Source organism: Amblyraja radiata, chromosome 47, assembly GCF_010909765.2.
Source record: "Amblyraja radiata isolate CabotCenter1 chromosome 47, sAmbRad1.1.pri, whole genome shotgun sequence".
Taxonomy (NCBI): Eukaryota; Metazoa; Chordata; class Chondrichthyes; order Rajiformes; family Rajidae; genus Amblyraja; species Amblyraja radiata.
Window position 1 is genome coordinate 4,014,078 of NC_046002.1, and position 13,007 is coordinate 4,027,084.

Genomic DNA, 13,007 nt, shown 5'->3' on the forward strand with positions numbered 1-13,007 from the left:
GAGAAAGCCTGACGCGAAATGATCCCGGGCAGTCACCGTGTACCGTGTTCCGCCATTGTCTTGTATTCGACTCAGACTTTAAATGGAGCCACGTCCACTTTCTCCACGGACCAAGAGTCAAGAATGTTTTATTGTCATATATGCTGGATGGGACAATGATATTCTTACTTGCTGCAGCACAACACAATATGTGAATATGTAAACATTGTATATAACGGGGGAAGAGAAAAAAATGTTCAATAAATAACAAATAGTCTTTTGCAGCTCAGAGCTTATTCGCTGTACCAACATCCCGCGTACGTTTGTTGAAACAGAATGGACTTTGTGGCCTTCAATGCAGATCATTAAATATTATTAGATATTCAGAAGAAGGGTCTCGACCCGAAATGTTGCCCATTTCCTCCCCTCCATAGATCCTGCCTGTCCCGCTGAGTTTCTCCAGCATTTTTGTCTGCCTTCGATTTTCCAGCATCTGCAGATCCCTCTTAAGACTCTCAAGACTCAATTAAGTCAGGGTGGATCATTTCAGAATTCGCTTGAAATATTATTAAATGGTCAGTACTTTTCCGCTGTCAGGGTCTTTTCCCACTAATATAGGCTGCCGTATACATTGTGACAGCGACTTCATAATGCCTTTGATGGCTGCAAACACGACCTCTTTTACCCGCCTGAACACTAGTCCATGTGTGTCTGCCTGTCGATGTTCATCCGCGCATCCTTCTACCAATATCTTTCTTTCTCGCGTTCTTGTTACATTTTGTTTCGTTTAGTTTAGAGATACAGCGGGGAAACAGGCCCTTCGGCCCACCGAGTCCGCACTGACCAGCGGTCCCCGCACACTAACACCACCTTACACACAAGAGAGACAATTCTACATTTACACATTTATACCAAGCCAATTAACCTACAAACCCGCACGTCTTTGGGACGTGGGAGGAAACCGAAGATCTCGGAGAAAACCCACGCAGGGCACGGGGAGAAGGTACAAACTCCATACAGACAGCACCCGTAGTCGGGATCGAACCCCGGGTCCCTGGCGCTGTGAGGCGGCAACTACCGCTGCTCCACTCTGGTGCCTCCCTTGAACCCTAACATTGTAAATCCCAAATGAGATTAAAATCCTGTTCATTTGGTGACCGGGCGTCGCATTTTACAGCAAACCCCGATGTCTTTAGTCTGGGCATTTAGCGGAATGGCCTGAATCAGTCTGAAGAAGGGTCCCGACCCGAAATGTCACCTATCCATGTTCTCCACAGATGCTGCCTGACCCGCTGAGTTACTCCAGCACTCTGTGAAACATCACCTATCCATGTTCTCCTCAGATGCTGCCTGACCCACTGAGTTACTCCAGCACTATGTGATACGTCACCTATCCATGTTCTCCACAGATGCTGCCTGACCCGCTGAGTTACTCCAGCACTCTGTGAAACATCACCTATCCATGTTCCCCACAGATGCTGCCTGACCCGCTGAGTTACTCCAGCACTCTGTGAAACGTCACCTATCCATGTTCTCCACAGATGCTGCCTGACCCGCTGAGTTACTCCAGCACTCTGTGAAACGTCACCTATCCATGTTCTCCACAGATGCGGCCTGACCCGCTGAGTTACTCCAGCACTCTATCTTTTTTTTAAATAAACCACCATCTGCATTTCTTTGGTTCCACTAAACCATCTGATGAATTGTTTCCCATCAGGCGTGGACCCCCGGAACGTTTACCCGCAGTCGCCGTCGGCTCAAACCCTTGATGTTGGGAAAACCTTCAAGGTGGATTGCCACACGGGCTTGTTAGGAAGCGTGAAGGTGTTTTGGTACAAACGGCAGCACCGACAACTGCAGCTAATCTACACGCTGCTGGAGTACATGATACCCGCCGGAAGATTCTCAGGACAAATTAACGACCAAATGACCATCTATTCCATGTTTATTAACAAAGTCCAGATAAATGATTCTGGGTGGTATTACTGTTCAGCCAGGAAATATAGCGGAATGCCCCTCGTGTTCGGAAACGGCTCCAAACTAATGGTTGCAGGTTAGCATGAACTTAACTGACGTCGCTTGCTCACAGGTTTCTCTTTATCCGAACTATAATTCCATCTCCACCCCCTTCCCGCAGGGTCTCCGCGCGTCATTCTCTTAACTCCGCCGCCGGATGAGATTCGGGGGATGGAAGCGGTCCAACTGATGTGTCTGACGCAAAACGCGGCGTCTCACTCCCTATCCATACGCTGGAATGTGTCGGGACGGGACATGGAGGGATGGGAGGACTCTGGAACGATAGACCAGGACGGATCACACGTCGTGATCAGTCACATCAGCGTTCCCGTGAAAAGCTGGCGCGTCTGTACCTGCGCGCTGCGAATCAACTCGACTCAAACCCTCACCAGCAACAATGTCGGCGCTCAAAGAGGTAATTATCGGTAGTGTCCGATCACTAATATCTTCATGTTAATCTTTTACTTAGCACCACTTGGCGATCCAATCCATCGCACCTGTCCGACAATTCTAGTGTGTAGGAACGAACTGCAGATGCTGGTTGGAATCGAAGGTAGACACAAAATGTTGGAGTAATGCCCCTGTCCCACTTAGGAAACCTGAACGGAAACCTCTGGAGACTTTGCGCCCCACCCAAGGTTTCCGTGCGGTTCCCGGAGGTTTTTGTCAGACTCCCTACCAGCTTCCACTACCGGCAACCTCCGGCAACCACCTGCAACCTCCGGGAACCGCACGGAAACCTTGGGTGGGGCGCAAAGTCTCCAGAGGTTTCCGTTCAGGATTCCTAAGTGGGACAGGGGCATCATCATTTCTCCAGAGACGCTGCCTGTCCCGCTGAGTTACTCCAGCATGTTGTGTCTTCCTTTGACAATTCTAGTGTCCGGCTTTCTGAAATCTCGTTCAAGACTCAATTAAGTCAGGGTGGATCATTTCAGAATTCGCTTGAATTTGTAATTTGTAATTTCAGTTTCTTGATTTCGCTCACACACGGGGTTACACGCATTGCGTTAAGCATGCAATTTCCACCGGCAGAAGGCTGGTATTCCACTTATGAGGCGAATAGTCACAACTGATTCTGAGTTCAATTGTGAACAGGGAACCGGAAACTGAGATAAAATGGTGTCAACAATGTAACCATCATAAGAATCGTTCATTAAGAGGCCACGTATTTTCATTGCAAGTTAGAGTTTGTCTCTCGCTCTCTATGATATCTATCTGTAGATATAATGTATGCATCTGTCTTTGTCTGCCCGTAGCTTTCACATTTCGATACATAGGGATTCAATATTTTTCAGAAATATCTGTGATAAACATGTTGGGGATCTGCGTGATCAAGGAACCTGCCACCAATTTATTGAGGGCCTCTTATAAATTATCTGTGTATTGTGGACCGCCTGGTTATGTTGTTTTATCTTTGACTGGATGGCAGGCAAATAAAGGATTTTCATTCTACCTCAGTACATGTGGCAATAATAAACTAAACTGAACTAATCTAAACGGAACTGAACTCTCATTGAATACATTCTTCGAGTGGGTAACCAAGGGATAGATATGTTTGGACTAATAAATTGAATGTTTCCTTTCCATTCCAGGTACGTCATCTTGGGACGCTTGCATATCGATGCGGTTTGTGGGATTTCCGGTAGCGATCATCCTTCTGGCGATAGTTATTGTGATTGTCTACAAATGCTGCAAGAAGTGGGGTAGGGATACTCGGGAATTGCTCGAACTCCACGTGTCTCTTTACTGATCCACCGTTTGGGATTTCCTATTGTTTGTGGGTCCGTTGGGGACGAAATTTTATGCTAACTCTAATCTGAAATCCATGTTTCACGGCAGACAACCAGCACGGCGACGATGACTTCACAGACGTGAGGACAGGCCGAGCGGGAAACGAAGTAGGAATATTTCATTATATGCTTTATAGTCTGTGTGTGTGTGTGTGTGTGTGTGTGTGTGTGTGTGTGTGTGTGTGTGTGTGTGTGTGTGTGTGTGTGTGTGTGTGTGTGTGTGTGTGTGTGTGTGCGTGTGTGAGTGGTGTGTGTGTGTGTGTGAGTGGTGTGTGTGTGTGTGTGTGTGTGTGTGTGAGTGTGTGCCTGCGTATGTGAGTGTAAGTGTGTGTGTGTGTATGTGTGTGTGTGTGTGTGTGTGTGTGTGTGTGTGTGTGTGTGTGTGTGTGTGTGTGTGTGTGTGTGTGTGTGCGTGTGTGTGTGTGTGTGTGTTTGTGTGTGTGTGTGTGTGTGTGTGTGTGTGTGTGTGTGTGTGTGTGTGTGTGTGTGTGTGTGTGTGTGTGTTTTTAAGAGTTAAAGGTTTCAGAAAAGTATGAACATGCAGATCGGGAGCAGGAGTTGGCTGATGTGGTTGTGACACCGGCTCTCGTTTATCCGTGGATAACTTTCATCAACTCTCCTATCGGTGATATCTCTGTCTTGAAATATTTAGAATCTCTTCTCCCAACTCTGAGGTGGACCTGCCGAGGGGAACAACCTCCTCTGGTTCTCAAATAGGCGATTCATTGTTTAGCGACGTCTCATTCTTCACGATTCTCCAACCCGGACACTTTTCCCGTTTCCTGTATCATCGATATTTTTTTTGCACAGCTTTCATTCATTGTTCTTTATCTCCCCACATGATCTTCTACATCTTTCGTTCCCCTTTCCCGTGACTTTCAGTCTGAAGAAGGATCTCGACCCGAACCATCACCCATTCCTTCTCTCCAGAGACGCTGCCTGTCCCGCTGAGTTACTCCAGCATTTTGTGTCTATGCTAGATGTATCTGTCAATTTGTTCAGTCTATGCTTATCCGTTTCTGCCTCTTTATGTCCGCCTCGCCGCTTATTTTCCAGCGTACCCTAGTGCCATGGGTACATTTAAACCTACCGAAGGTAGACACAAAATGCTGGAGTAACTCAGCGGGACAGGCAACGTCTCTGGAGAGAAGGAATGGGCGACGTTTCAGGTCGAGACCCTTCTTCAGACTAAATGTACCGAAGTCATTTGTAACAATTGTAAAACCCGGGGTTTTGAAGACCAATCCCGGCGGAACCCATATTTCAGAAAAAAAGAGCATTTATCTCTGATATAAGCAGTTAATTTTCAATTGTAATGACAATAAACCTGACACGACTTGACCCAAATTCAACATCCTGGGTCAAACTATGTTTTGACAATCTAGGTGTGTAACCTACCGGCATTTTCACAACGCAGACTTTAAAAAATTGTATCTCATTGCAGAATAACAGATGGTCTCTGACAGGTCCCGCAAAGCTCTGTTATGAGAAACCATCGTGAAAATACTTAATGTCAGTTCTGATCCTGTGTCTTAACATTTTATGGTCTCACGGATTCTTGCCGTCATTATTTCGCAACCGCTTCCCGCCTGCGTCCAAATCTCAGTCTTCTCAATTTGGATAATTCCTCTATATATTCAATGTAGACAAAAATGCTGGAGAGACTCAGCGGGTGAGGCAGCATCTGTGGAGCGAAGGATTTCGGGTTGAGACCCTTCTTTAGACTATTTATAGCAACCTCAATGGCACTTTGTTGCTACGTTGAAGTTCTTCTTTTGCAAACAACATTTTGTCGGTCAACACCTTACATGGGCACAATCATCACGTTTCCGACTTCAAAGTCGTAGTCTTCACTTGGACGTAACTGCAGCGTTACTTTCACCCCCACACGTGATTCTTGTTTCCTGACCTCACGATTCTAAGGCATCCTGTGCTACTGGGTCTGTGAATTAGACCCCACTCTTTTAAACACTCAAACCAAGCCGCTTATTTAAGTTGACTATTGTTGAGTAAATCACACATACTCCCGGACCTGGTACAATCTACAGCTGTGGTCCATGTTGGCGAGGCCCTACGTTTATGCCTTTTCCATCTCACATTTACACCTCACGATGCCTCGGCAAGGCCAACAGCACAATTAAGGCCACTCCCTCTTCTCCCCTCTCTCATTGGGAAAAATGTATAAAAGTGTGAAAACTCACACCTCCAGATTCAGGGACAGCTTCTTCCCAGCTGTTATTAGGCAACTGAATCACCCTACCACAACCAGAGAGCAGTGCTGAACTACTATCTACCTCGTGGGAGACCCTCGGGCTATCCATGTTCGGACATTGCTGGTTTTACCTTGCACTAAACGTTATTTCCTTATTATGTAAGTGGCCCGGTGGTAATCATGTCTTGTCTTTCTGCTGACTGATTAGCTAGATAGGGCTCTTAAAAATAGCGGTCAGGGGATATGGGGAGAAGGCAGGAACGGGGTACTGATTGGGGATGATCAGCCATGATCACATTGAATGGCGGTGCTGAAGGGCCGAATGGCCTCTACACCTGTACCTATTGTCTATTGTCTATTGTAAAAAAAGTGTTTCACTTTACATCGGTACACGTGACAATAAACTAAACGGAACCGTTCTCAGATGTGAATGTAATGATATTCTAGGAGAGGTCTCTTCCTGTTTCCATGACCCACTGACAACGGTCTCCCTATTCCCCCGCAGAGTGTCTACGCTGATTTGAGGTTTAACGCAGCCCGACTCAAAGATCGGAGGCGCTAGAGACGAGCATGGCGTGAAGTGGAAGATATTCAACCCGGAAATGCAGCCGGTGAATGTTCCAGAATGTTCCTGCTAATTTCCAATCACCTCTTGGATTGATTGACGGGATGGTGCGAATGTGTTACAGATAAGGCGCACATCCTTCCCAGTACCTGCCAAATTACGGTAAGTACACACATGTACTCAGAAGAGAAACTCTTATCCTGACCGTGTACCGGTAGACACATCTCCTCGCGTCTCCAAAGCAATTTCCACCGCGTTATTGGAAACCACATCCCGAGACGAATAGCGATGCCCGGTCTCCGACGATGGGTTGCGACGTTCCGTTACTTTTAACCTGATCTTGTGGTCCCGATTTCCTTAGCTTGCTACTTCTAACTTCACTTTGTGTTTCTTTTTTTTAAATATTTTTAAAATTAGAAGTAAGGACAATAATATGGTGCCATAGCTACCTAGTATATATTGACTTGTTATAATTCATGTACACCTTTTATTATTTTTATTTTAACAATAAAAAGGATTGTATTTTGTATTTCTAACATAAGACTCTGCTGTAACTCCAGAATTTAACAAAATATTTCCGTGGCAATGTACAATAAACCAGTTTTGAAAACTCGAGCGCTGTGCTTTCTTTAATTTTCAGATGTTATCCAAATAAAATCCAACAAGATCATAAAAATACACGATTGAATGTGGGGATCTGAAACTGAATATGTTCAATGTCTAATAAAGGGTCCCTACCCGACTCGCGCCCTATCCACGTTCTCCAGAGATGCCGCCAGACCGCTCAGTTACTCCAGCACGCTGTGTCTTTATTTGTTAACCAGCATCACTGTGCTCGGGTCACAGAGTCATGGGGCTATTGAGGGAGTGCAGTGTATTCTTGCTATTGAGGGAGTGCAGTGTATTCTTGCTATTGAGGGAGTGCAGTGTATTCTTGCTATTGAGGGAGTGCAGCGTAGGTTCACCAGGTTAATTCCCGGGATGGCGGGACTGACATGTGATAAAAGAATGGGTCGACTGGGCTTGTATTCACTGGAATTTAGAAGGATGAGAGGGTTTCTTATAGAAACACATAACATTCTTAAGGGGTTGGACAGGCTAGATGCAGGGGAAATGTTCCCGCTGTTGGGGGAGTCCAGAACCAGGGGTCACACACAGTTTACGAATAAAGGGTAGGCCATTTATAACAGGGATGAGAAAATACCTCTTCACCCAGAGAGTTGTGAATCTGTGGAATTCTCTGACACAGAAGGCAGTGGAGGCCGATTTTCTGGATGTTTTTCAAGAGAGAGTTATGTGTGTATTGTTCTTAGGGCTAACGGTATCAGGGGATATGGGATGGGACATCTTGGTCGCCCCGGACGCGATGGGCCGAAGGGGTTGTTTCCGAGCATGGAAACTGAAAATAGCTGCAGGAGTAGGTCATTCGGCCCTTCGAGCCAGCACCGCCATTCAATATGATCATGGCTGATCATCCACGATCAGTACCCCGTTCCTGCTTTCTTCCCATATCCCCTGATTCCTTTAGCCCTAAGAGCTAAATCTCACTCTCTCTTGAAAACATCCAGTGAGTTGTCATCCATTGCCTTCTGTGGCAGAGAATTCCACAGATTCACAACTCTCTGGGTGACGGCCGACAATGGAAAATTGGAAAGTGAACTAATTGAGATGTTTACAAAGTTCGAATCGTGAAAGTGAACTTTGAGGTCTGGAGTGTAGAGAATTGTTGCTGTTCCGTTTGCTCCGTCTATCCCCATGTCCGTAGTTATTGAACATTGCTGAGAAACACTTTCTAAAGTAGGTAATATTCCTAAAGTTGTGTAGGAAGGAACTGCAGACGTTTACACCGAAGATAGACACAACACTGGAGTAACTCAGCGGGACAGTCAGCATCTCTGGAGAGAAGGGAAAACGATCTGAAGAAAGGTGCCGATATGAAACGTCACCTATTCCTTCCTTCCAGAGATGCTGCCTGGTCCGCTGAATTACTCCAGCATTTTGAGTCTATTTTCGAAAGTTATGGCCGTTTGCATGAGGTATTTCTAAATGTCCCCCAAACCCTTAAAGCCCAAAACATCACTTGTCAAACCCTGTCTCGTCTCCCGTTTATAAACGTGCTCTCTGCAGTTCCAGACTCCCCGACTGCAGGCGACTGGGTCTTGCCAAGCCCCCCCCCCCACCCCCCACCCCTCCCCCCTCAATTTCCCGAAACATGTCCAAAATCAATTGAACCACTCTTTACACTTCTAACTGGAAGGCGACCACCAGGTCTCAAGGGAACTAAAAGGGAAGTGAGATCGCACATGGAAAAAAAAGTTAAAGCTAGTTTAAGCAAGGTTGTTTATAAAGGGGTTCAGATATTATTCTGTTTAAGAAAGAACTGCAGATGCAGGAAAAATGGAAGGCAGACAAAAAATGCTGGAGAAACTCAGCGGGACAGGCAGCATCTATGGAGAGAAGGAATGGGCAACGTTTCGGGTCGAGACGTTCATAGCAAAAGGATTTGAGTATAGGAGCAGGGAGGTTCTACTGCAGTTGTACAGGGTCTTGTTGAGACCACACCTGGAGTATTGCGTACAGTTTTGGTCTCAAAACCGGAGGAAAGACATTCTTGCCATAGAAGGAGCACAGAGAAGGTTCACCAGACTGATTCCTGGGATGTCAGGACTTTCATATGAAGAAAGACTGGATAGACTCGGCTTGTACTCGCTAGAATTTAGAAGATTGAGGAGGGGATCTTATAGAAACTTACACAATTCTTAAGGGGTTGGACAGGCTAGATGCAGGAAGATTGTTCCCGATGTTGGGGAAGTCCTGAACAAGGGGTCACAGTTTAAGGATAAGGGGGAAATTCTTTAGGACCGAGATGAGAAAAACATTTTTCACACAGAGAGTGGTGAATCTGTGGAATTCTCTGCCACAGAAGGTAGTTGAGGCCACAGTTCATTGGCTATATTTAAGAGGGTGTTAGATGTGGCCCTTGTGGCTAAAAGGATCAGGGGGTATGGAGAGAAGGCAGGGATGGGATACTGAGTTGGATGATCAGCCATGATCATATTGAATGGCGGTGCAGCATCTATGGAGAGAAGGAATGGGCTATTCTTGTCACTCCACGGTCCGCTGCTCCGGGTGTCGGCCAATCAGCGGCCCCTATTGCGGCAGCGTGTCCTTTGACCCCGTGTACCCCAGGCCGGATGTTGCATCTTATTAATTCACTTCTCTCGTTTTATTTATAATACATTTAATTTACATACAGACTAAATCAACATCTCCATACAAAAACAAAACTCCTAGATCAGAGGAATGGAAGAATTGCACACGCCTTGCCAAAGGCCTCTGCCCTTAAGGTTTCGAACATTCCTCAATAGCGGGATTAATCTAGGTCTAACATTACATTGTTTGATTTGCTTTTCCGGCACCGAGCCACAGGGATTCAGGCAACCCCGGAATATTCAGAGGGGGATGTAGTGTCGCCGCTGCCTTGGGCCTTCTCTTCACAATCCAACGTTGGCACAAAACACAATCTGGTTCTCACCTGCCGGCGGGAGGCGAGGCGGCGAACTGGACCGAGGCGTAAACAATGGAACCTGGGGGCTGCAATGTACATCAGCCATTGGTATTTAAAAAAATATCGTTCACGACGCCCTAACATTCCTTAACGATCGGGCAACAGAAGCGTGACTTATATTCCTCACATCCTCCAGGAACTGCAGCAGGTTCCCATCCATAAACCCACGTTAACTCTGCTTAGACTCATTATTCTCTGCCTCAGAATCGAATTCTCTGCCTCAGGAGGCCGGTTCTCTGGACGCTTTCAAGAGAGAGCTAGATAGGGCTCTTAAAGATAGCGGAGTCAGGGGATATGGGGAGAAGGCAGGAACGCGGTACTGATTGGGGATGATCAGCCATGATCACATTGAATGGCGGTACTGGCTCGAAGGGCCGAATGACCTCTACTCCTGCACCTATTGTCTGTTGTCTATTGTCTATTAATCATTCACATCCGTTCCCAAACATCAGGTTTGTGTGTTTTCTTTATAACGAAGCACCCCTAAACTACTATCTACCTCATTGGTGACCCTCGGACTATCTTTGATCGGACTTTACTGGTTTTACCGTCATTCCCTTATCGTGTGTCTATACATGTCTTATCTTTCAGCTGACTGGATAGCACGCAACAAAAGCTTTTCATTGTCCCTCGGGACTCGTGACAATAAACCAAACTGAGTTAATCACACATACCTGCGCCTCACTTCCACGCCCTCGCCTTCTTTCCCTTTGGCGGTCGATGCCTGTGTGTTCATGGCGGAGAGAAGGAATTCTGAATATTATTCGGTCCTGACAATTTATAGTCAGTTACGGAGATGGCTTAACATGCCAACAATCGCCGAGTTCACAGTCGTCTTAATCCTGCCTTAACATGCCTACAATATGTCACTGGTCATCAAATATGTCTTGAATCACCCAACATGAGAATGGTTTCCTAAAATCCCATGGACCATGCAATGATCTCCCGAGATAGGCGAAAGCCGAATACTTTAAAACATTCCAAGATTCCCAATGTCTTCAACGCCCGACCGCCCGCCCTCGGGCCTTTTCACCAGAGTTACCACTAATGACGGGAAATACATTTGCTGGAACTTCACACACACCACCCCGCATATTTCAACCCACCATGACCTCAATCTAATTCACTTCACTGCCCGCCCTACCCTTTCCAGCCAATTCTTTCTGAAATCATGGACAGACGAGTTAGGAAGTTGGAGTCATAGAGTGATACAGCGTGGAAACAGGCCCCTCGGCGCCACCTGCCCACACCGGCCTACATGTCCCAGCTACACTAGCCCCGCCTGCCCACACCGGCCTACATGTCCCAGCTACACTAGCCCCGCCTAGTCATAGAGTGATACAGTGTGGAAACAGGCCCCTCCGCCCCACCTGCCCACACCGGCCTACATGTCCCAGCTACACTAGTCCCACCTGCCCACACCGGCCTACATGTCCCAGCTACACCAGTCCCACCTGCCCGCGCTTGTTCCCTGGAGAAGGGACCGCCATGGGTTATAGGGATAGGGCTGGGAATCGCGAGCCCTCACCTGCTGCGCGGGTTTGATAGATCCAGATAGGAATGAGGATGAGTAAGAAGACGAGGATCATCGAGAGGCCGATCGCTGCGATATAACACCAGTCTAGTGAATGGGAAATGTTACTCAGTGAAACGATAGTTTATTGTCACCTGTACCAGGTGCGGCGACATTCTTTGTTTCTGCAAAGTTTACAAAGAAGACTTCGCAAAGGATCCGACAAATTTACTAAAGGTACTCATCCCTCCCCCCCCCCCCCCCACCCATGCCGGGTCCCACTCTCTTCCGGGTGCCCCCCCCCCCCCCCTCGCGGATTCCCCCTTGTTCTGGACCCCCCCCCCCTTGTTCTGGACCCCCCTTATTCCCTGTTTTGCATTCCAATCATGCTTTGCAGGAACTCACTGCTCGGCGCTTGACAAGGTTCTCGCGCGAATACTTTAACAAAATAGGTCAGCACCAGTCTAAGGAGCTAAAATAAATTATTAAACCAACCCCGCAAAGCCTGGAGAGGGTTCTCGACCCGAAACGTTGCCTATTTCCTTCGCTCTATAGATGCTGCCTCACCCGCTGAGTTTCTCCAGCATTTTTGTCTACCTTCGCAAAGCCAGGTGCTGGATCCCAGATGAGCAGATATTACTGAACAGGCATCACCCACCCCAGTAATACTGTCAAGCCGAGTGATGCCATGGCAAAGACCGAAGGACATAGCTTCAAATTTACAGGAGCAAAGATTAAAGGTGATGTAAGTGGGGTAAATATTTTATACAGGTGATGTTGGGGGCCTGGAACGCGCTGCCAGAGGCAGTGGCGGGGACAGATACGACAGTGGCCTCTAAGATGCATTTACACAGGACATGAAGATGCCGGGAATGGAGGGATATCGATCATCCTCAGGCAGAGGAAATTAATTGTACTTGGCATCGCGGTCGTCATGAACATGGTGGGCCGAAGGGCCTGTTCATGTGTTGCACTGTTGCACTGTTGTGTGTTTTATGTTTAATAAAAGATCAGAAAATCGTGGCAACGTTTTACTGACCAAAGGATGACAGAGAGACGCGGCACACGAGGCCATGTAGTGGGTTCTTTAATTGGATTTGCCAATCAGTTTAGTATAGTTTAGACATACGGCGTGGAAACAGGCCTTTCGGCCCATCGAGTCCGCGTCGACCAACGACCGCCGGTACAGTAGTTGCTTCAAACACACCAGGACAATTTGGGGAAGCCAATTAACCCACAAAGTTGCGCGTCTGTGATAGAATCGTGAGCTACGATTGAATGGCGGAGTAGACATGATGGGTCAAATGGCCCAATTCTTCTCCTGATGAACTTGCTGGGTTTTATAGTATTGCGGATGGAGAGAA

General features: G+C 47.0%; 1 long non-coding RNA gene across 1 annotated transcript; it reads right to left on the bottom strand.

Moving 5' to 3' along the window:
- Positions 1–9,838: 9,838 nt before the first annotated feature.
- Positions 9,839–11,746, bottom strand: LOC116968937. Its single transcript, XR_004410557.1, has 3 exons — positions 11,659–11,746; positions 10,805–10,854; positions 9,839–10,156 (listed from the first exon to the last, which is right to left on the bottom strand). It is a non-coding gene; the product is annotated as an uncharacterized LOC116968937 (long non-coding RNA).
- Positions 11,747–13,007: the final 1,261 nt, after the last annotated feature.